The sequence below is a fragment of the Apteryx mantelli genome, chromosome 34 (genome assembly GCF_036417845.1).
Source record: "Apteryx mantelli isolate bAptMan1 chromosome 34, bAptMan1.hap1, whole genome shotgun sequence".
NCBI classification, from domain to species: Eukaryota; Metazoa; Chordata; class Aves; order Apterygiformes; family Apterygidae; genus Apteryx; species Apteryx mantelli.
The window spans coordinates 1,742,540-1,762,936 of NC_090011.1; positions in this window are offsets into that span (position 1 = coordinate 1,742,540).

The following is a 20,397-nucleotide window of genomic DNA, read 5'->3' on the forward strand; positions in this document are numbered from 1 at the left end:
GCAGCTGATCCAGAGAGCAAAGATCAAGGTGTCAGCCAAGCATGCCCTCCAGATCCCTGTCTGGGAGGCTATTAAGTGGTGCACGACTGGTCCCATTGCTGCACACATCCTGCCCTTGCCAGCATGGGCTCTGCCCTGCCTCCCGAGCAAGGGGCGGTTGAGTATCCTGAGAGGATGCAGCCTCTGCCAGTACCCTGAAAGGATGCAGCCTCCGCAGGCATCCTGCAAGGATGCAACCTCGATGAGAATCCTGCAGGGATGCAGATTCCACCTCAGCCTGCCACCCATGGACTACCATCTGTGGCAAGAACACCCCGTCTCGGAGGAGACCCTTGCACTTCCACAGCCCTCGCCTCACCTTCTACTTGGAGCACAGCGATGGCTTCCAAGTTTCTTTGCTGACTTCCCACAAAGCACTGGTAGCTCCCTGCATCCTCTATGCGAAGGCTCCTCAGTTTTAGAGAGACGTTCCCACGGCTGAACTCCTGGGGGAAGAGCTCGGTCCGGCCCTCGTAGCCTTTGCCCGGCATCTCCTGAGCTCCTTCCCCACCGTGGTGGTGGACACTGACAGTCCTGAGGCCATACTTCCTCCAGCGCACCTCCAGGCTGGGCAGGGGGGCCGGCGGGGAGAGTTGGCAGGGTATCACCACATCCTGGCCCAGCTCCCCCACCACGGGCAGCAGGGAGGTGGACAGTGAGATCTCCGCTGCAACAAACAACCGCGAGAGACCATGACATGGGGGGAAGGCGGAGAGGGGGGTCAAACCCTGCCAGGACACGGTGGGAAGAAGCAGGGGGAACAGGGTGGCCAAGCCAGGGCCCACACGCACAGCCCATGCACCGTGCCTGGAGGCAAGGAAGGAGCTGTGCACTCTGAGTGGCAGCTGGCAAAAAAGAAGAGGTCAGGGAGAGCGAGGTGGGGAAATGCACAGGATTACCAGAGCCGGGACGTGGTGCCAGGAGGGACAGTCCCAGGCTGAGCATGCAGAGTATCCCTTGCGCTGCCAGGTCACTGCTCGGGGGAGTTGTGGAGCGGGAGCCCATGCTGAGGCCAATGAGACTGTGACATTCAGGCGACGGGGCAATATCCACTTGGAAGGGAGGTTCAGCTTCCTTTCATTTTGCGGGGACACTCCAAAGAGCGCCCGAAGCAAGGGGGCCTCACTCTCAGCACTGGGGCACTTTCGGGGAGGAGAGCCCAAAGCACCAGCAGGCACTCAGCAGGGACCCGGGGTCTTCTCCGTGGCAGCCAGGACCCTGCTGTCTGCCCAGGCTCTGCCGGGCTCTTCACCCAAACAGCGTTGCACCCGGTCTTGGACTCTGACCCTGGCACAGCACCAGGAAATACCAGCACCAACGTTTCTTGCCGGCACTTCCTTGCACATCCCAGGATCAGAGGGCAAAGGGAGCAAGACAAGGCCAGACCCACCAGCTGGCACCAGAGGAAAGCACAGCCAAAAAGGGCTACTTTGTCTGTCCGTTCTTTTCTAGAGCAGAAAATGTCTCAGACTGCCCTCTCAGCCTGATGCATTTGCTAGGCTGGCAAATTCCCACTGTTGTCTAACCCCGAAATCCTTGCAAGGAGCTCTGCCCCTTGCTGCCTGGAGCAAGGAGCTCTCACAGAGCAGCAAGGGGCCTCTGGAAATAGGGGAGGGATGGGTGCCAGCACCCAGCATGAGGACCAATGCACCTTGCAACGCAAGAGCCAACAGCCAGCACCAGGATTAATGCACCTCGTGCCGCAAGAGCCAACAGCCAGCACAGGGATCAATGCACCCCATGGTGTAAGAATCAGCACACAGTACAGGGACCAATGCATCCTGCAGTGCAAGAGCCTGCACCTGGGATACGGACAGATGCACCCTGCGGTGCAAGAGCCAGCTCCCAACACAAGGATCAATGCACCTAGATGCAGCCCCAATGTGCCCCTTCATCAGGCTGGGGCTGAGGGCCTCACCCTGACCCTGTCCCTCCCTGGCCCTGGCCTCATCTCGGAGCCAACGATGCTGCGGGCAGGAGGGAGAGAGGTCGCATGCAGCAGGGGAAGTGGGAAGGTGGCCGTGAAGCAGAGACTTTGCCTGCACCGTGGCCCTGCGCTCAGCACGGCAGCAGGCAGGAAACTCCGCCAGGGCCCTGCGGTTCCCCCCGCTCGCCTGAGGCTATTTCGAGCCAGCCCTGAGCCTCCGTCTCGTCTCTCTGCAGTCCTCACATTTCGCCGTCTCTGGCCTCGCAGCCACAGCTCCAAGTAGCATTTAGAAACCCCCCGCTGCTTTCTCACGCTCCTTAGCCTTTTGGCTGCAGCTTAAGTTAGCCGGGCATATGTTAATGACTTTCAAGTCAGCGTTGTATTTGCAGCTTCAATTGCCCATTTTTCCTTTGTGGTGTTTTTGGCTCGTGTGGTTTTGCCTGTGCTTCTGAATTGCATTTTTTTTCTACCCAGCTCTGGTCTAGCCTCAGGAAACAGAGCTTGGCTACTGGGATTTGGGGTGCAAAATCCCTGGGCAAACAGCACCAGACAAACAATTTACACCCCTTTAAAGTTCCTTTCTCCTCCCCAAAGGCCAGGGCTGCTTTTAAGAGAGTGAATAATTCCAGGTCACCGCTGAGCAAATTTTCAGACTGAAATGAGAAAGGAGGGCTGCTGTGCAAAAATGTCAAGCACAGAGAAAAAAATATCCTTGAAAAAGCTCATATGGTTTTACAATTTTTATTATTATTACTGTAGGAGGATTTTAGTGGGTGTGTACAGCAGTTCCAGGTGGCAATTGTGGCATGAGTTTTATGTGGAATCTGTGGGAGGGGAAATTCTGCATAGGTGTAGCCAGATTTGGTCCATCAGTTCACAGGATCATGGGACTAGACTGTGAGGGACTTTGGGAGATCTCTTCTCCAAGCTCCTGCTCAAAGCAGCTTTAGTTAGAGCAGGCAGTTCGGGGCTGTTTCCAGGTGAGTTTAGAACATCTCCAAGGATGGCAATTCCCCACCACTCTGGTCCCTGGTCAAGGAACCTGTTGACTCATGGGGTAATTATCTTTTCCTTCTATTCACTGGGATGCTTTTTCTTGACAGTTAATGGGAATTTCAAAAATTTGCAAAAGGCAGCCCCTGTATGGTTGGCCTTCTTTGCTACAAGGGCGTTGTCTTCCAGGACCTTCAGCTGTTTTTCTGCAAAGCTCCTTTCTGTGCCTGCAGTGCCCATCCCATGTTGTTGCAGGGGCTTATTCCATCACAGGGGCAGGACTGGGTATTTGCCCCAAATACCCTCCAGCATCACTGCGACATCCTGCTTCAGGACTGTGGTGCAAAGTTTGTTAGACGTTGTGCACACCACAGGGCACAGCCAACTGGTCCAGTCAGACACAGCCTTACAAGAATCAGTCCCTCCCTCCCCCATGCCCCATTCTCGAGTCCCAGCCTGTGCCAAAAAAATCCCTCTTTCACTCATTTTTCCTTTTCCAGCATATCTGCGTGAGAAGGCAGGTTGCAAGTGCTTCATGGCCTGACTCAGAAATGCTGCTGGATTCCCCCAAAGCAGAAGACCGGCAGATTGTGTCATGTTGGAGAAGGCCCCAGCATCACCCACTGGTCATAGGGAGTTTATGGGATTTGGCTTGTTTTCTTAAATTTGTTGAGTAGCTGTCTTGCAGCTCAGCATTGAGGGATTTTGTGAGAATCCCAGAATTTCTTAGCCCACGCAGGAGCAGAGGAGATCTGGAAAGGCTGAGCTGGAAAAGCTGGAACAGCCACAAAGAAGAAATCCAAATCCTGGAAAAAAGAGCTGCAGCACATACCCGGCAGAGCAGAGAATATATCAAGGGCAAAGAAACATCATTGCTCGGGGGAAAGCACGCGTGCTCCACGGTGGAAAACGCAGAGCACAGAGCAGTTCCCCACCCTGCGCAGCATCCCTGTGGTGGTCCAATTATTGCCCTGGGGTTTTCCCATCTGAGGATTTCCGCTCCCTGTGGCTCTGATCACGCTTTGGGATCTGCAGTTCCTGGTGCTGTGGGACACGGCAGGGCGTAAAAGGGACAGGCATTTTGTCACCTCTGTCTCCTGATGTTTGCATACAAGGCATTGGCATCCAACGTGGCCAGTGGTGGCTGCAAGGCAATGCCGGGATCTTGCTGTGCCTGCTTCTTCTGAAACTGCAGGAGAAAGTGAGAAAGAGCTGCCCCAGCAGCAGCGGCAGGCTGGCCAGAGCTGCGTCTGGTCCCTGCGGCTGGGTTCCCATCCCCGCTGGAAGACCCCGACACCCCACTGCTGGACAGCTCGGGGTCTGCAAAGCCTGGGGGTGGCAACACCAAACTTCGGCCTGAGACTCACCCTGGGCTGCCTTATTTCCTCGACCAAGGCATCTAGGGAGAGAAGCAGAGTCAGGAATGCCATCGCAGTGCCAAAATGGCTTGTCAAGGGAGGGTGCATCCACACCCAACCTTCCCCAGGCAGAAGGACCACCCCGTAGCCCCATTACATCACATCCCCATTTTGCCTGCACCCACCAAAGCCTCTCCTGCTCCCACTCCCAGCTCTTCCCTCCCTCAGCAGCCCGTGAATGACCCAGAGTTCCCCAAACTCTCACATTCGGGGTTGTCGGAGGTCTCTCTGGCATGGGTCGGGTCCCTGCAGGGAGGGAAGGAGAACATCAGTCACTCTGCTACCCAGCACCCCACAGAATCCCTGCCAGAGTCCCGTGTTTCTGTGGCCCACGAACCCCCCACCAGTCCCCAAGGGGCGAGGAAGAGGAGAGCAGAAGAGCGCCAAACAAGAGCTGAGGGGCTGCCCCCGGCACATCTGAGGGAACTTCTTTTGCATCTGTCTGCAGCTCCCTTCCACCACCCAATGTCTTTCAGCACACAAGTCCCATAAATGCCAAATTTATTCACCCTGCCCCACACTGCACTGACCCTTTGCTTACCTCTGGACAGCAAAAGGGAAACAAGGGTGAGCATCTGCGGCTGCAAAAGTGGTTCCTGAGAAGCAGAAAGGTAGAGGAAGCCGGAGGCTGGCATCTCCCTGGACAGGGAGCTGCAGTTCTCCCCATCTCCAGGGCATGACCATAACCCAAATGCTATGTATTGCTCTGATCCCAATCTCCCACCAGCGCCCCGGGAATTAGGGAATGACTGTATTTCTGATGCTGCCCCTCTACCACTCGAGAATGGTATATTTAGCCCTGCCATGTCTGCCTGCACCGCTAAGGGCATTTTGTGGCATCAGCAGCTCACGCACCTTTTCTTGCCAGAAGGAATCCCAGCACAACCAGGAGCAGGACAGATGGGATCGCGATGCTGAGAGCAAGAGATAGGATGCTGCCTATCATGAAATGCAAATAAAAATTATCAGGAAATCAAGCAAATCTGCTTTCCAGCTTCATTTTTATTCCGCCAAGCCAAACATCACTTCTCTGGCATGAAATGGTCTTGGTGCCATTCCCCAACACCAGACCTGAGTCCCTTACCTCCAGGACTCTCCTCGGACCCAGGAGCAATGTTATTCACCTTGAATTCATCACCTAGGCAATAAATGCAGGAGTGATTGGAGATGGCAGGAAGGCCACAACCCTTCCTCCACTGCTCTTTGCTCTGTCTGACCTGCGGAGCCCCGTAACAGCGGCAAGGCATGGGGCACGAGCTGGGCCAGCGCCAAGTGCTGGGATGAAGATGTGGGGCTCTGTGCAGCCAAGGATGCTGCAGGGAGCCAAAATAAGCCCTGAGGTCTTGGGCACTGAGTTTACAGCCCTCTCTCTCTAGCTGTTCTCAGCTGTACCTCCGTATTTGGGTAGGACTAAAAATGAATACTCTGAGACTCACCAAATCAACCCAGACACATTGCAAAATTATCCTATGCCATCTAAATGTTTGAGCCAATGCCTTACCCTGGACATGCAGGCGTTGCATGGGGCTGAGCTGGGATCGGGTCACCCGGTTCATGCTGTCTCGGATCTCATAAACACAAGAGTAGTTGCCGGAGCTGGCCATGGACACACTCTCGTAGTGGTTGTAGATGATGTTTTTTTCACCTTTCATGGCTCTCACCTCCTTCCCGTCGCGGCAGAAGATGACGCGGGTAATGGGGCTGCTGGTGACCACCGTGCACTGGAGCAGCACAGTTTCACCCAGCCGGGCTTCTGTGGGTCTCAGGAAGATACTGGGGGCTTGGAGGTCACCTGGGGATGGAGCAGAGCAAGTGGAGGGAGGGAGGGAGACATCTGTCCATGCGGCAGAGGACAGATGCCGAGGGTCTGGGAAGGAATACTCTGAACAGCAGCAAGAGTTGGATTTGCAGGTAGGGCATGCACCCACAGGCTCAGGGACTGGGAAGGGTTCCGCTAGCATCTCTCCATGCTGAAGCAGGTCTTCACACCCCACATCCTCATCAACCTCATGCTCCCTTTGCACAACCCTAAACCCGGGCTGGCAAAACAGCGATGGCCAGCAGGCAGACTCACCTGGAGCTGAGCAGAGCTGGCAGATGGTCCTCGGAGCTGGGGACAGCAAAGAACAGGAGTTTAGTGCTGAGCGAGGGGCAGCCTGGTGCGAGTTCTTGGTGGCTGAGCAATCTTCACTCTCACCCCAAGAACCAGCTCTGACCCTCCTGTCATTGCAAGCGTGAACAAGGCCAACTTGTTCTGCAAGGCCTCTTGGTCCCCTTCAGCTCTCACCTCACCCATGTTCATCACCGGGGAAAGCTGGGGCAGCTCCAGTTCCCCTTGCCCACCTGGTGGCTTATTCCAGCTCCAAGTGCCTGGCGGCATCCCCCCTCCACATTTGCCTCAGGCCTTGGGGACCTACCATGCGGCAGCAGGAAGAGACACACTATCACAGGGAAGAGGATGTAATCCATATTCAGGGGATATTCAGGGCTTGTTTCAATGCTTGCTGCCTTCAGACCCTCTCTGCACTGCTGTGTCCCTCCTCACGTCAGATATTCATCACCCTTCCACCCCCACCCATTTCCTGAGCTCATCTTCCAGCCACAGGGGCTCTATTTTGGGCAGGCCTGTGAGAGCAAGACACATGTCTCAGGCACCTGCAACAGTTGAGTAAACAGGCTCAGGTGAGCCCCTGAACCACAGCTGAGTAAGCTGAGGAGGATATGCAATGGGAACCTGGAAAGCTCGCATGCTCAGCAAAGGGTAGTGACAAGGATGCTCATCAGGCAGCACAAAGTCACAGCCCAGCACTCACCACTGTGCACAAGCTTGCAGACTTTGATCTGCAAAGCCTGGCTTTTCCTGCAAAACCTGCCTTTCCTTGCAAAACCCATCTTTTCCTGCAAAATCACATCTCACCACCCAAGAAAGCTGTCACCCAAGAGGATACACAGTGGGTTTCCCACCAGGGCACTGCCACTGGCAGTCACACACCCCAGCCCAAGTGGCTTTTGCAGATCATGATGCTGCCTTCATCCTTTACCCGCTGTGAAAAATTGCGAGTGTTTCTGGTGCTGGAGGTCCCTGCTCCCCTGCCCCAGCCTGGCATCTCCGGAAGGTACCGAAGATTGCGGCTGGAAGCGTGATTTTGAGGAGGACCAGGGATGCAGTGACTGGCACAGGGGGATGCGGGGAGGGTAGCTGAGGACAGAGGGAAGAAGGTTTCATGTTCCTCCACATGGCTCCTTGCACACTGCTATTTCATGCTGCCCTTTCCAGCAGCAAATATCTTTCTGTAGGGGAGCAAAACCACATCCGCCTTCTCAACAGGGGCTCACCAGACACATCCGAACAGCTTTGTTCACTAAAGATGTTGTTTATTCAAACACAAAATGCAACAATACAGTACTAAAGAAATCACCAAGGGGCTGGGTGTGACAGAGTTGTGTGCTGTGGCCAGGCAGGCAGGTTTTTTTCACTCTGGTGGCATGTAGTGGCTTATTGCAGCAAACTGCGCAGTCCCTGCTGGGTCTCCCAGAAATACCTGTCTTTCCCATGCCCTTTCCAGGGGCTCTGCACACAGCAAGAGCTGTTCCCATGGCACGCAGCTGGTACTTTGAACCTCCTGGAGCCACTGCCCAGGGCTCTCCTCCAAAGGTAGGGTGATCATCCTGCCCCGAAGGAATGCTCTGCAAGTGAAATTTGCACCTGGGCTGCGACTGCTGCCTGATGCATCCAACAGGAAGGGCCCAGGGAATGCCTTGGATAGCCTATCTTCCCTGGTTTGGTGCGGAGAAATCCCCGGGGGGTTGCTTTCCACTGCAACTGACTCTCCCTCCCCAAAGACCCTCTGCTGTCTTTCGGTCTTGCTGGGGAGATGCCCTCAGTGGATTCATCTCTCCCATCCCTCTTCTCCTCACACCTTGCATTGCGTTTCAGGTTTCCATGGGTCTTCAGGGCTGTAGATGAGTCAGGGGCACTTTTGTCACGTGACCACTGCTGCAAACCCTTGCAGAGCTGCATGTTACAAACTACCCCACCTACAGAGACAGAGAGGTAATCCGTGAACCCTGAAATATCCCACAGGGCTGCCTTCATTCCAGAGCAGAAAAGGGTGTGAGCAGAGGTGGTCCTGGAGTGGAGGGAGCTTCTTCACAACCCAGCAAGCTCTTGCCATGGAGATTTTCACCCCCCCCAGCCCTGACCAACACTGGTACCCATGCCTCCCCGTCCCTGCACAGCTGCAACACCTGCAAGAAGCTACAGCGGAGAGTGTGCCTTTCCAGGGACATCACCATCCACGGTGGGAGTGGGTGGCCATCGGGTGCTGTTCTCCAGCAGGAAAGTCACAACAGGGGCCGAAGTGAGGAGAAGCAGGACCAGGGCAGAGCGGAGCATCCAGACCCAGAGTGGGATGTCCGGCCCGGGGGGGATGTTGGTCCCATGGTGCCCTGAGGAGACAGCGGAGAAATGTTTTTGCCAGGTTCTGGGAGACTGTGCAAGCTCTAGGGCAGCTTTACGGGAGGACCAAGGGGGTTTATGTATTCCCTCCCAGATGTCTCCATCCCATCTCCCACCACCAAGGGAAAATCAGAATGAAAGTGCTTAAAGAAACATCAAAACAAAAATCCATGCTGAACACTTTGATGATTACACAACCAAGCAAAGGAAATTTTCTGTTTCAAACTTTTTCGCCTCATTGGTATCTCACTTTTATGGGAAACTGTGACTCATAACACCAGTATTAACTCATTGCAGTGCTTCAGTTGCTTGGCTTTACAGTTTGTTTTCTCCTGACAGATGAGAAGCTCATGGATGATGACTCAGTGTAGACACAGGTCAATGGCTCTTTCTTGTTAATTGATAGAAAAGGGGAATCTGGGGCTGATAAAAGAGATTATTCCACCCTGAGAGTAGAATACAACCTACTCTCTCTGCAGAAAAGAGACAGAAAGAGGCACTGATGGAGGAGTCAGGAGAGAGCAGGGGTTTGAAGGATTTCACCCGGAGGAAAAAGGGGAGTTGGAATAAACCACTGCTGTGGTCGAGACTAATAAGTAGTGCTGGTGCTTGCAATACTGATATAAACCTGGCCTGGTGTGGAAAGGGGACCTGTTGGCTAAGGAGGCAACTGAGTGATGGGCAGGGAGATAGCACGGATACATGACAGTGGAGGCGTCTCTTTGCACACTTACCCTGGATGTGCAGGCGCTGGGCAGGGCTGAGCTGGGACAGTTTCACCCATCCCTTGGTGTCCCTGGTTTCATACCTGCAGGAGTAATCCCCAGAGGTGTTCAGAGAGGCAACTTTGTGAAAAGTGTAGATGCTCTTCTCTGAGCCGCGGTCCGCAGAAACAGCAGCCCCATCCTTGCAGAAGATGACGCGGATGATGGCATTGTCGGAGAAGACGGTGCACTGGAGCAAGACAGAGTCTCCTTCCCGGGCATCCAGGGTATCGAGGAGCAAGGTTGGGGCCAGGAGAGTGCCTGGAGGCAGGAGCAGTGTAGTCAGTGAGATGGGGGCTGCACAAGAGCAGGGGATGCCCTAGAAATGGTCACAGATGCAATAGGCACAAGATGCAGGAAGCTTCCCTGGGAGCCGTGTTGAGCAGGGAAGCTCAGCACAGCTCCCGACTCTCTGCTGCACCCCATGGTGCAGCCCCTGCTTTCCCCCATGCAGCACCAGGGCCGGGCACTCTGGAAAAGGATCAACACCCCAGGACAGACAGAGAGGCAAACTCACCTGGGGCTGTGCAGAGCTCCTCACTGTGGATGCCCAGAGCTGGAAATGGCAGAGAGAAGGAGGTTAGTGCCGAGCAGGGTGGCACAAACCCCTGAATGACATGGTCCCCCATGAGAGCTGTTCCTCGGGTGCATGCACCGTTGGTGCTTGGGCTCTGCCTTCCCACACCTCCCCCAGAGCCAGCAGGCTCAGAGACTCACCCCCATGGTGCAGACGCTGCTTTCCCCCATGCAGGACCGGGGCTCAGATCTCACTAGCTGCCCAGCAGAATTCGGTCCTTTCCTCCCATGCATGCAGTGGTATTTCCCACAAGCCACGTGTTTGCGTTTTAGCACAGCAAGACCTTTGCCCAGATCCTGAAACCTTGCAGAAAACCAGCTCCTCCCATGGCTACTGCCCTGAGCCATCATTCCTCTGCATCAAGCTGCCTGTGCAAGGGAGCAGGGGAGCACTGCCCTGCCTCATGCCAAGCGGTTTTCTTCCAGGATATTTCGTCCCATGGCCACGCACAGGGCTCTGCACAGGAGCGTTCCTCTCCATTTGCACAGCCTGAACCCTTCAGGAGGTGAAGCTGTACAGTCTCTGGGCTATCACTTAGGTCAAAATAATGCTCCCAATCTTGTACAAGCCTAGTTCTAATGAATTTCCCACATTGTCTTATACTAAGGACTATACCTGTGGTGAGAGTTAGTCTGGCACGGTAGATCTGCAGTGCTCTTCAGGGCTTTTTTCAGTGCTCATCTGTGCCCTTTTTGCCATGCTCTTTTGGCAAGGCTCTCCCTGTGCTCTTTTCGGTAGGCCAGACAGATCTGCCCCACGCTTCATCTCCATTTGCCTCTTCTCGAGGGACGAGCGGGGGCTCAAAGCTGCCCTGACGGGTGGATGAGGAGCAGCTACAGAGCCCCCAAACATCACATGAGCTACTCTTCTTCCTCCACCTATACCCACATCACCCCCAATACCTTTCTTGCTCTTTTCTTTGCTAAGTCTTGTATTCACTCAAGTGCCTCTCAATTTAACCCACCATCCCCCTTACCATCGATGTGCAGCTGCTCAGCACGGCTGAGCAGCGACTCTGTCACTCGGTGCTCTTCATCCCGGCTCTCATACTTGCACGAGTAATTCCCAGAGCTGCCACTGGACACCCAGTGAATGTGCTCATAGATGAGCTGGTCCTCCAAGCCCCGCTGGGACGCCAGTGCCTGCCCATCTCGGCAGAAGATGACACGGACCACAGGCACCTTGGAGTTGATGACACACTGGAGCAACACTGAGTCCCCTAGTCGGGCAGCTGGGGGGCTCAGGAACATTCTGGGGGCAGGCAGAGTACCTGGGAGGGGGAGCAGGGAGAGGGATGGAGCATCTCTCCTGGCTGCCAGAGCATGCAGGTTGTGGGGGGCCAGCACCACCTCCTTGGGGTCCTCACAGTGCAACGGGAACAGCAGGGGACAGCTCTCCCCCTGCACAGGGACTTTCTCCCATTGCTCCCTTTGCTGCACAAGGGGAGATATGGGGGTCTGTAGGCACAGGACCTCATAGCCATGCAATAGGAAGACCCAGTGTCAAGGCGCTGTGGCTGTGACACAGCCATAGAGGATGGCTGCATGCATGGGGACGGGGAGGGAATCCGTGCCCCGAGTTTTGCACACTTCACCCCAGAGCCGCAAAGCACTCGGCTGTGCAGGGAAAGGCAAGGGCAGGACATCCCGAGGGGGCCCAGGGAGAACCAGGGCAGAAGGACGGAGAGACACTGACCTGATGCCGTGCAGAGCTCCTGGCAGCCGGCACGCAGTGCTGCAAGTCACAAGAAGGAGTTCAGGACAAATCTAGAGTCATCCCCCCAGAAATGGCAAGCAGGATCCCGGCTACCTCCTGCAGTCTTGCAGAGCCGGGACGAGGACTCACCGAGGAGCAGGACACCCAGCGCTGGGATCATGGTGGGCGCTCCTCTTCAGGCACCACACTCCCCTCCTGGTGTGCCCAGGGGGATCACTCCCTCTGGCCTGGGAAGAAGCACGCTGGGCCACGGGCACGGCACTCTCCCACTGTCAGCCCCGCTCCCCTTGGCGGACTGCGCTGTCTTGTCCGTCTCCGGACCGCAGCGTTGCTATTTCAGGTGGGAGCCTGAGCTCAGAGACACGTCACAAGCGTGAGTGGAAAGTATTGGCAGGTGCTAGTGTGCAGGGAGGGGAAATGAGACCAGCCTCCCACATCAAACAGGGTCTTCACTGGGACCAAAGCCTTTCAGCCTCAGCCAGGCATGCACAAAGGCCTGCAGCACGCTTCTGCAAGCCCAAAGACACCTCCCAGTGAAAGAGAATTTGGCACTTGGCTCTCCCAGATGGTCTTCTGTATCTCACAAACCACATCTTCATGTTTTAGTATGTAAAAGCCCCAGAAAACTCCTCTGACCACAGTGTTGCTGTTTTGGCCTAGAGGCCGTGAACAGTCATGAGCACTCCCGAGAAACCCTTCAGAGAATCTGTGGTTAAACAAGGGCCATTGCACAAGTCGTTTTGGTGACTTGGCTTGGAGACCTACCCCAATAAAGACGCATGTGGGGCTCCGGTCGTGGCAGTGTGCGCCAGGTCCATCAGCAGTGAGAGGACGCTTGTGCACAGCCAGGGCGTGGTGCCACCTCTCCTGGAAAGGAGAGCGATCCTCCACCTTTGCTCTGCAAAGCTGACACCCTGTAGATATTCAGGGCTGTGCAGGACACAAGGTCTCTAAGGGAGGTGCTTGCTCTGCTAGCGAGGGGTGTTAGCATCTGCTGGAGTGCTGGACTCTGTCCTTGGCGTTTGCATGGGGCACATATGCTCTCCGGGTTGCCTCTATGGCACACACTGACAGCCACCCACAGGTGGTCCCAGGTCCCCCTGAGCCAGATCAGCGGGGGTTGATATGATGATTTCCCATAAGCATCCCATTTTGTGAGCATGCAAGGGCCACAGCTAGAGCAACCCATACTTTTGCACCTCTCCTCTCCCATCGGCTCTACTCTGCAGACAGGAGGGAGCATTTAATTTGGCCCTTGCTGGAGACGGGAGCTGTTTCTCTGCTGTGTTACTGCATAGCGGTTCCTCAGGAGATTCCCCGTTTCTTTACGATACAAAGGGATCGTCCCTCCTGGGGCTTCTGCACTCGGTTAGATAAGAAACAGGAGCAAGAGAAGGCACTAAAAACCCCACTCAGCTCAATTTATTGCACATCACACTCAAAACTGTGGCCACACAGCTGCATCACTGCACTTTGCATGGAGATGACTTAACAACAGCACATTGGAGGACACACGAAATCTATATTTCATACCCACGCTGACTTCGGAAAGACCCCATCAGCCAGCACGCTGAGCAGCAGAGAGCTGAGAGATGTGGGAGGTCATTGCAAAACTGGGAGCGGGGCCAAAATGAGAGAAGCAGAAAAAGCACAGCTCTGAGCTGACTGATCCCTCAATCAGCAAAGCATCATGCACAGAAGAAAGCGTTGAGGTCACAACACGCTAAAGGCATAAACCCTCTTTTTAACTTCTTCTGGTTGAGCTCGTCAGGAGCGGGAGCCTGCCAGAGACTTTGCTGGCACACACAGCGTGAAGGGGGTGGCAAGAGAGGAAAAGCGGCTGGGAATCTTTGCAGGCTCCCACAAAGGGACACCAGGAGGTTGCCAGGAGGAAAATGTCTCCTTCAGGGCATGCTCTGGTGCATCCGCCTTGCATGGCAGCATCTGAGCTCTAAGCAAAGCACTTGGACGACAACCCGGCAGGCTCAGAAGGCTTCCAGGGTCTTTAGGATTTGGAGGACAAAAAAACCTGCACCGCTGGCAGCGGTGCACACTCCCACTTAAGACCCTGCATTAGATACAAGGTAAAGGTGAAGAAGAGCTCCCTTCCTGCAGGAAACCTGTGCAGAGACCCAAGAAGCGCAAAGCAGAGCCAGCTCCGTGTGCCAGGTGTTGTTGTGAACCAGCTGCCACCAGGATGGACTGAGCTTTGGGTCTTGCATAGCGACAGGTCGCAGCCCTTCCTCGCCTTGCTGCTCCCCCGTGCCACGGCATGGTCCGGGTGAGCTAGCGTGGTCGCTCCCTCTGCGGCATGATGCTCGTGTACGTTGTGGTGTCTTCTCTCAGGGGCTGTAAAGGCAGCGGCAACTTTACTGCTAAAACCACTGAAAAACCTCAAAGGAGCTCTGCCCTGCTCCCAGCAGCACGGATGCATGGGCGGTTGTGGGGAGAAACCCCACATGGGTTCAGGCACTCCCAAGATGGGAAGCACAGAGACTTTGCTCCCAATGCAATGGGCCTTGCCAGGAGATTTTCCGAGCGACCGTCAGAGCCCATGCCCTCTCCTTGGCCCTTCTGGCAGCGTTACGGGCAATACAGTAATTGCACCTCAGGCTACAGGTCTGGGCAGCAGCACAGACCCAGCCTGGCAGCACCCATCTCTTTGGGTCAGCGTCATCCGAGACTCACCCGCGGACATCCCCTTGCAGTCACCGAGGCGTCTGGGGAGGGAAACAGTCGTCAGCATCAGGAAGGCTCCAGGGGGAGCCCAGCTCATCACACCCTTCCCCCAGGCCCCAGGGATCAAACTGTCCCTCTGAGCTCCCCATTTTGCGCAGGGGCCTGCACCCAACCAGCCAGCCCTGCCATGACGAGGGCCTGGGGCCAAAGCAAGCTTTGGGGCAAAAGCAAGTTTTGGTGCTAACCTTCTGACAAATGGTTTGCGGAGGGTTGTTTCTCAGCTAAGTATCTCTCCTTGCAACATTCATGTGTGCAAGGCCTTCTCCGGTCAGGCCCGTCAAGAGCACCCCTGTTCGCCTTTCCCCACAGCACCACGGGACTGCCAGCCCTCTTCCCCTTTGCCTGCTGATCCCCACATCGCCACTCCCCCAGCTCCTCTGTGCACCGGGGCTCTTACAGTGGAGATCCTCTTCAGGAGGGTCCCCAGCTCTGCTCTCACCCTGGTTCCTGCAGGAAAGGACAGAAAGCGCTGGGGATGCACTCAGCCCGACCTACCCCCTCAATCCAGAGGCAGCAATAGACCGTTTATCCCACACACACACTTACAAAACTGTCTCCCCAACTCCACATTCAGCCCTGGCAAGGCTTGTCCAGGACAGAGATGGGTCTCCGGCAGTTTGTGCATCCCCCACACTCACCCCAAACATCTCCGAGCAGTGACCTACCTCTGAGTCCTAAGGGCAGACACTGCTGGAAAAATTCAAAATAAAAAAAAAAAGAAAGAAAGAAAGAAAGAAGAAAGGAGGTTGTCATTAGATAAGCGGATACTTCCTGGGCAGGCCGAAAAAGCAAATGTGGCACGGGGAGAAGGGGCAGAGGCCAGCTCTGGTCAAGGAAGACACAAGCAGCCTTCGGAGCCCGTGCTGATTGACAAGGCACGCAATTCCTCCCTGCGTCATGCTCAGCACAAGTGTTCAGGTGCAGAGGGCCAGCGATGGAGTGAGGATCTCTGCCCTCATTGCAAAGAGAAACCCCGGAGCGCTGGGTCACCTTTTCTGCCCAGGAGAACTCCAAGGACAGCCAGAACCAGGAGACAGGGGACAGCAATGCCCAGGAGCAGTGTGAGCTGAGGGCCTGAAAAAGAGATGATCTGCAAGACAAAGTCTCCGAAGCAAGCCCTGCTTGCTTCCACAGAAGGTGGGAAAAACTATCAGGAAGCAGCAGTCCCTCAGGCATTTCTTGTGCATCCAGTCACATCCCCCACGCTCGGAGCAAGCACAGGCATTTGGGACAGGTATGCATGGAGCGGTAGCAATGAGCAGGGAGGTCTGGCTGTAGCATGAGCCAGTCCGTAGCAGGTAATTGGGATAGGTGTGGAGATCTCCCATCGGGCAGTGTCTGGAGCAGAGCCCCGGCACACCCATGCAATGCTCAGGGTGCAAAGAGAAAGAGATGCTCAGGCTGACCCAAAGCCCCGCTGTGTGATGTGAGCCCTGCTCCCGGGACCCATGCGCACCCACATCTCCACACCTTCATCCCTGAACTCTGCAATGCCACAGTGCATGGGAATAAATGAAATTAAAATCACTCACCCCCAGAAGGCAGGACGTTCCCGCTGGAGTCAACACCTAGGCGGCAACAACATGACACATACAATGTGGGACCAGGGCTCTGCTCTTCCTCCCAAGACCCAGAGCCAGGAAGGCTCTGCCCAGCCCCAGGGAACCCCACACAGTGGTCTGGGGACGCAATACAGGAGGAGACCCAAGGAGGAGACTGCAGAGCCCAGTACGGACAGGGATGGGCTCAAGGATGCTGCTGGGAAGAGTGCAAAGCTCTGGACTTTGGGGTGGAGAGGGAGCAGGTAGAGAGCCCCCAAAATACCACATGAGCTGCTCCCCTCTCTCCATCCATCCCCGCACCACCCAAAATCTTTCTTTTTGCTTCTTTACTTGTTGTTGTGTATTCACTCAAGTGCCTCTCAATTTAACCCACCATCCCCCTTACCATCGATGTGCAGCTGCTCAGCACGGCTGAGCAGCGACTGTGTCACTCGGTACTCTTCATCCCGGCTCTCATACTTGCACGAGTAATTCCCAGAGCTGCCACTGGACACCCAGTGAATGTGCTCATAGATGAGCTGGTCCTCCAAGCCCCACTGGGACGCCAGTGCCTGCCCATCCCGGCAGAAGATGACACGGACCACAGGCACCTTGGAGTTGATGACACACTGGAGCAACACTGAGTCCCCTAGTCGGGCAGCTGGGGGGCTCAGGAACATTCTGGGGGCAGGCAGAGTACCTGGGAGGGGGAGCAGGGAGAGGGATGGAGCATCTCTCCTGGCTGCCAGAGCATGCAGGTTGTGGGGGGGCCAGTGCCACCTCCTGGGGTCCTTGCAGTGCAACGGGAACAGCAGGGGACAGCTCTCCCCCTGCACAGGGACTTTCTCCCATTGCTCCCTTCGCTGCACAAGGGGAGATATGGGGGTCTGTAGGCACAGGACCTCATACCCATGCAATAGGAAGACCCAGTGTCAAGACGCTGTGGCTGTGACACAGCCATAGAGGATGGCTGCATGCATGGGGATGGGGAGGGAATCCGTGCTCCAAGTTTTGCACACTTCACCCCAGAGCTGCAAAGCACCTGGGTGTGCAGGGAAAGGCAAGGGCAGGATATCCCGAGGGGGCCCAGGGAGAACCAGAGCAGAAGGATGGAGAGACACTGACCTGATGCCATGCAGAGCTCTTGGCAGCCGGCACGCAGTGCTGCAAGTCACAAGAAGGAGTTCAGGGCAAATCTAGAGTCATCCCCCCAGAAATGCCAAGCAGGGTCCCGGCTACCTCCTGCAGTCTTGCAGAGCCGGGACGAGGACTCACCGAGGAGCAGAACGCCCAGCGCTGGGATCATGGTGGGCGCTCCTCTTCAGGCACCACACTCCCCTCCTGGTGTGCCCAGGGGTATCACTCCCTCTGGCCTGGGAAGAAGCACGCTGGGCAGCGGGCACGGCACTCTCCCACTGTCAGCCCCACTCCCCTTGGCGGACTGCGCTGTCTTGTCCGTCTCCGGACCGCAGCGTTGCTATTTCAGGTGGGAGCCTGAGCTCAGAGGCACGTCACAAGCGTGAGTGGAAAGCATTGGCAGGTGCTAGTGTGCAGGGAGGGGAAATGAGACCAGCCTCCCACATCAAACAGGGTCTTCACTGGGACCAAAGCCTTTCAGCCTCAGCCAGGCATGCACAAAGGCCTGCAGCACGCTTCTGCAAGCCCAAAGACACCTCCCAGTGAAAGAGAATTTGGCACTTGGCTCTCCCAGATGGTCTTCTGCCTCCCATGCACCACATCTTCACGCTTTAGTGTATAAAAGCCCCAGAAAGCCCCCCGGCCACAGCATTGCTCTGTTGGCCTAGAGGCCGTGAACAGTCATGAGCACTCCCGAGAAACCCTTCAGAGAATCTGTGGTTAAACAAGGGCCATTGCACAAGTCGTTTTGGTGACTTGGCTTGGAGACCTACCCCAATAAAGACGCATGTGGGGCTCCGGTCGTGGCAGTGTGCGCCAGGTCCATCAGCAGTGAGAGGACGCTTGTGCACAGCCAGGGCGTGGTGCCACCTCTCCTGGAAAGGAGAGCGATCCTCCACCTTTGCTCTGCAAAGCTGACACCCTGTAGATATTCAGGGCTGTGCAGGACACAAGGTCTCTAAGGGAGGTGCTTGCTCTGCTAGCGAGGGGTGTTAGCATCTGCTGGAGTGCTGGACTCTGTCCTTGGGCTTTGCATGGGGCACATATGCTCTCCAGGTTGCCTCTATGGCACACACTGACAGCCACCCACAGGTGGTCCCACGTCCCCCTGAGCCAGATCAGCGGGGGTTGATATGACGATTTCCCATAAGCATCCCATTTTGTGAGCATGCAAGGGCCACAGCTAGAGCAACCCGTACTTTTGCACCTCTCCTCTCCCATCGGCTCTACTCTGCAGACAGGAGGGAGCATGCATCTGGCCCTTGCTGCAGACGGGAGCTGTTTCTCTGCTGTGTTACTGCATAGCGGTTCCTCAGGAGATTCCCCGCTTCTTTACGATACAAAGGGATCGTCCCTCCTGGGGCTTCTGCACTCGGTTAGATAAGAAACAGGAGCAAGAGAAGGCACTAAAAACCCCACTCAGCTCAATTTATTGCACATCACACTCAAAACTGTGGCCACACAGCTGCATCACTGCACTTTGCATGGAGATGACTTAACAACAGCACATTGGAGGACACACGAAATCTTCGGAAAGACCCCATCAGCCAGCACGCTGAGCAGCAGAGAGCTGAGAGATGTGGGAGGTCATTGCAAAACTGGGAGCGGGGCCAAAATGAGAGAAGCAGAAAAAGCACAGCTCTGAGCTGACTGATCCCTCAATCAGCAAAGCATCATGCACAGAAGAAAGCGTTGAGGTCACAACACGCTAAAGGCATAAACCCTCTTTTTAACTTCTTCTGGTTGAGCTCGTCAGGAGCGGGAGCCTGCCAGAGACTTTGCTGGCACACACAGCGTGAAGGGGGTGGCAAGAGAGGAAAAGCGGCTGGGAATCTTTGCAGGCTCCCACAAAGGGACACCAGGAGGTTGCCAGGAGGAAAATGTCTCCTTCAGGGCATGCTCTGGTGCATCCGCCTTGCATGGCAGCATCTGAGCTCTAAGCAAAGCACTTGGACGACAACCCGGCAGGCTCAGAAGGCTTCCAGGGTCTTTAGGATTTGGAGGACAAAAAAACCTGCACCGCTGGCAGCGGTGCACACTCCCACTTAAGACCCTGCATTAGATACAAGGTAAAGGTGAAGAAGAGCTCCCTTCCTGCAGGAAACCTGTGCAGAGACCCAAGAAGCGCAAAGCAGAGCCAGCTCCGTGTGCCAGGTGTTGTTGTGAACCAGCTGCCACCAGGATGGACTGAGCTTTGGGTCTTGCATAGCGACAGGTCGCAGCCCTTCCTCGCCTTGCTGCTCCCCCGTGCCACGGCATGGTCCGGGTGAGCTAGCGTGGTCGCTCCCTCTGCGGCATGATGCTCGTGTACGTTGTGGTGTCTTCTCTCAGGGGCTGTAAAGGCAGCGGCAACTTTACTGCTAAAACCACTGAAAAACCTCAAAGGAGCTCTGCCCTGCTCCCAGCAGCACGGATGCATGGGCGGTTGTGGGGAGAAACCCCACATGGGTTCATGCACTCCCAAGATGGGAAGCACAGAGACTTTGCTCCCAATGCAATGGGCCTTGCCAGGAGATTTTCCGAGCGACCGTCAGAGCCCATGCCCTCTCCTTGGCCCTTCTGGCAGCGTTACGGGCAATACAGTAATTGCACCTCAGGCTACAGGTCTGGGCAGCAGCACAGACCCAGCCTGGCAGCACCCATCTCTTTGGGTCAGCGTCATCCGAGACTCACCCGCGGACATCCCCTTGCAGTCACCGAGGCGTCTGGGGAGGGAAACAGTCGTCAGCATCAGGAAGGCTCCAGGGGGAGCCCAGCTCATCACACCCTTCCCCCAGGCCCCAGGGATCAAACTGTCCCTCTGAGCTCCCCATTTTGCGCAGGGGCCTGCACCCAACCAGCCAGCCCTGCCATGACGAGGGCCTGGGGCCAAAGCAAGCTTTGGGGCAAAAGCAAGTTTTGGTGCTAACCTTCTGACAAATGGTTTGCGGAGGGTTGTTTCTCAGCTAAGTATCTCTCCTTGCAACATTCATGTGTGCAAGGCCTTCTCCGGTCAGGCCCGTCAAGAGCACCCCTGTTCGCCTTTCCCCACAGCACCACGGGACTGCCAGCCCTCTTCCCCTTTGCCTGCTGATCCCCACATCGCCA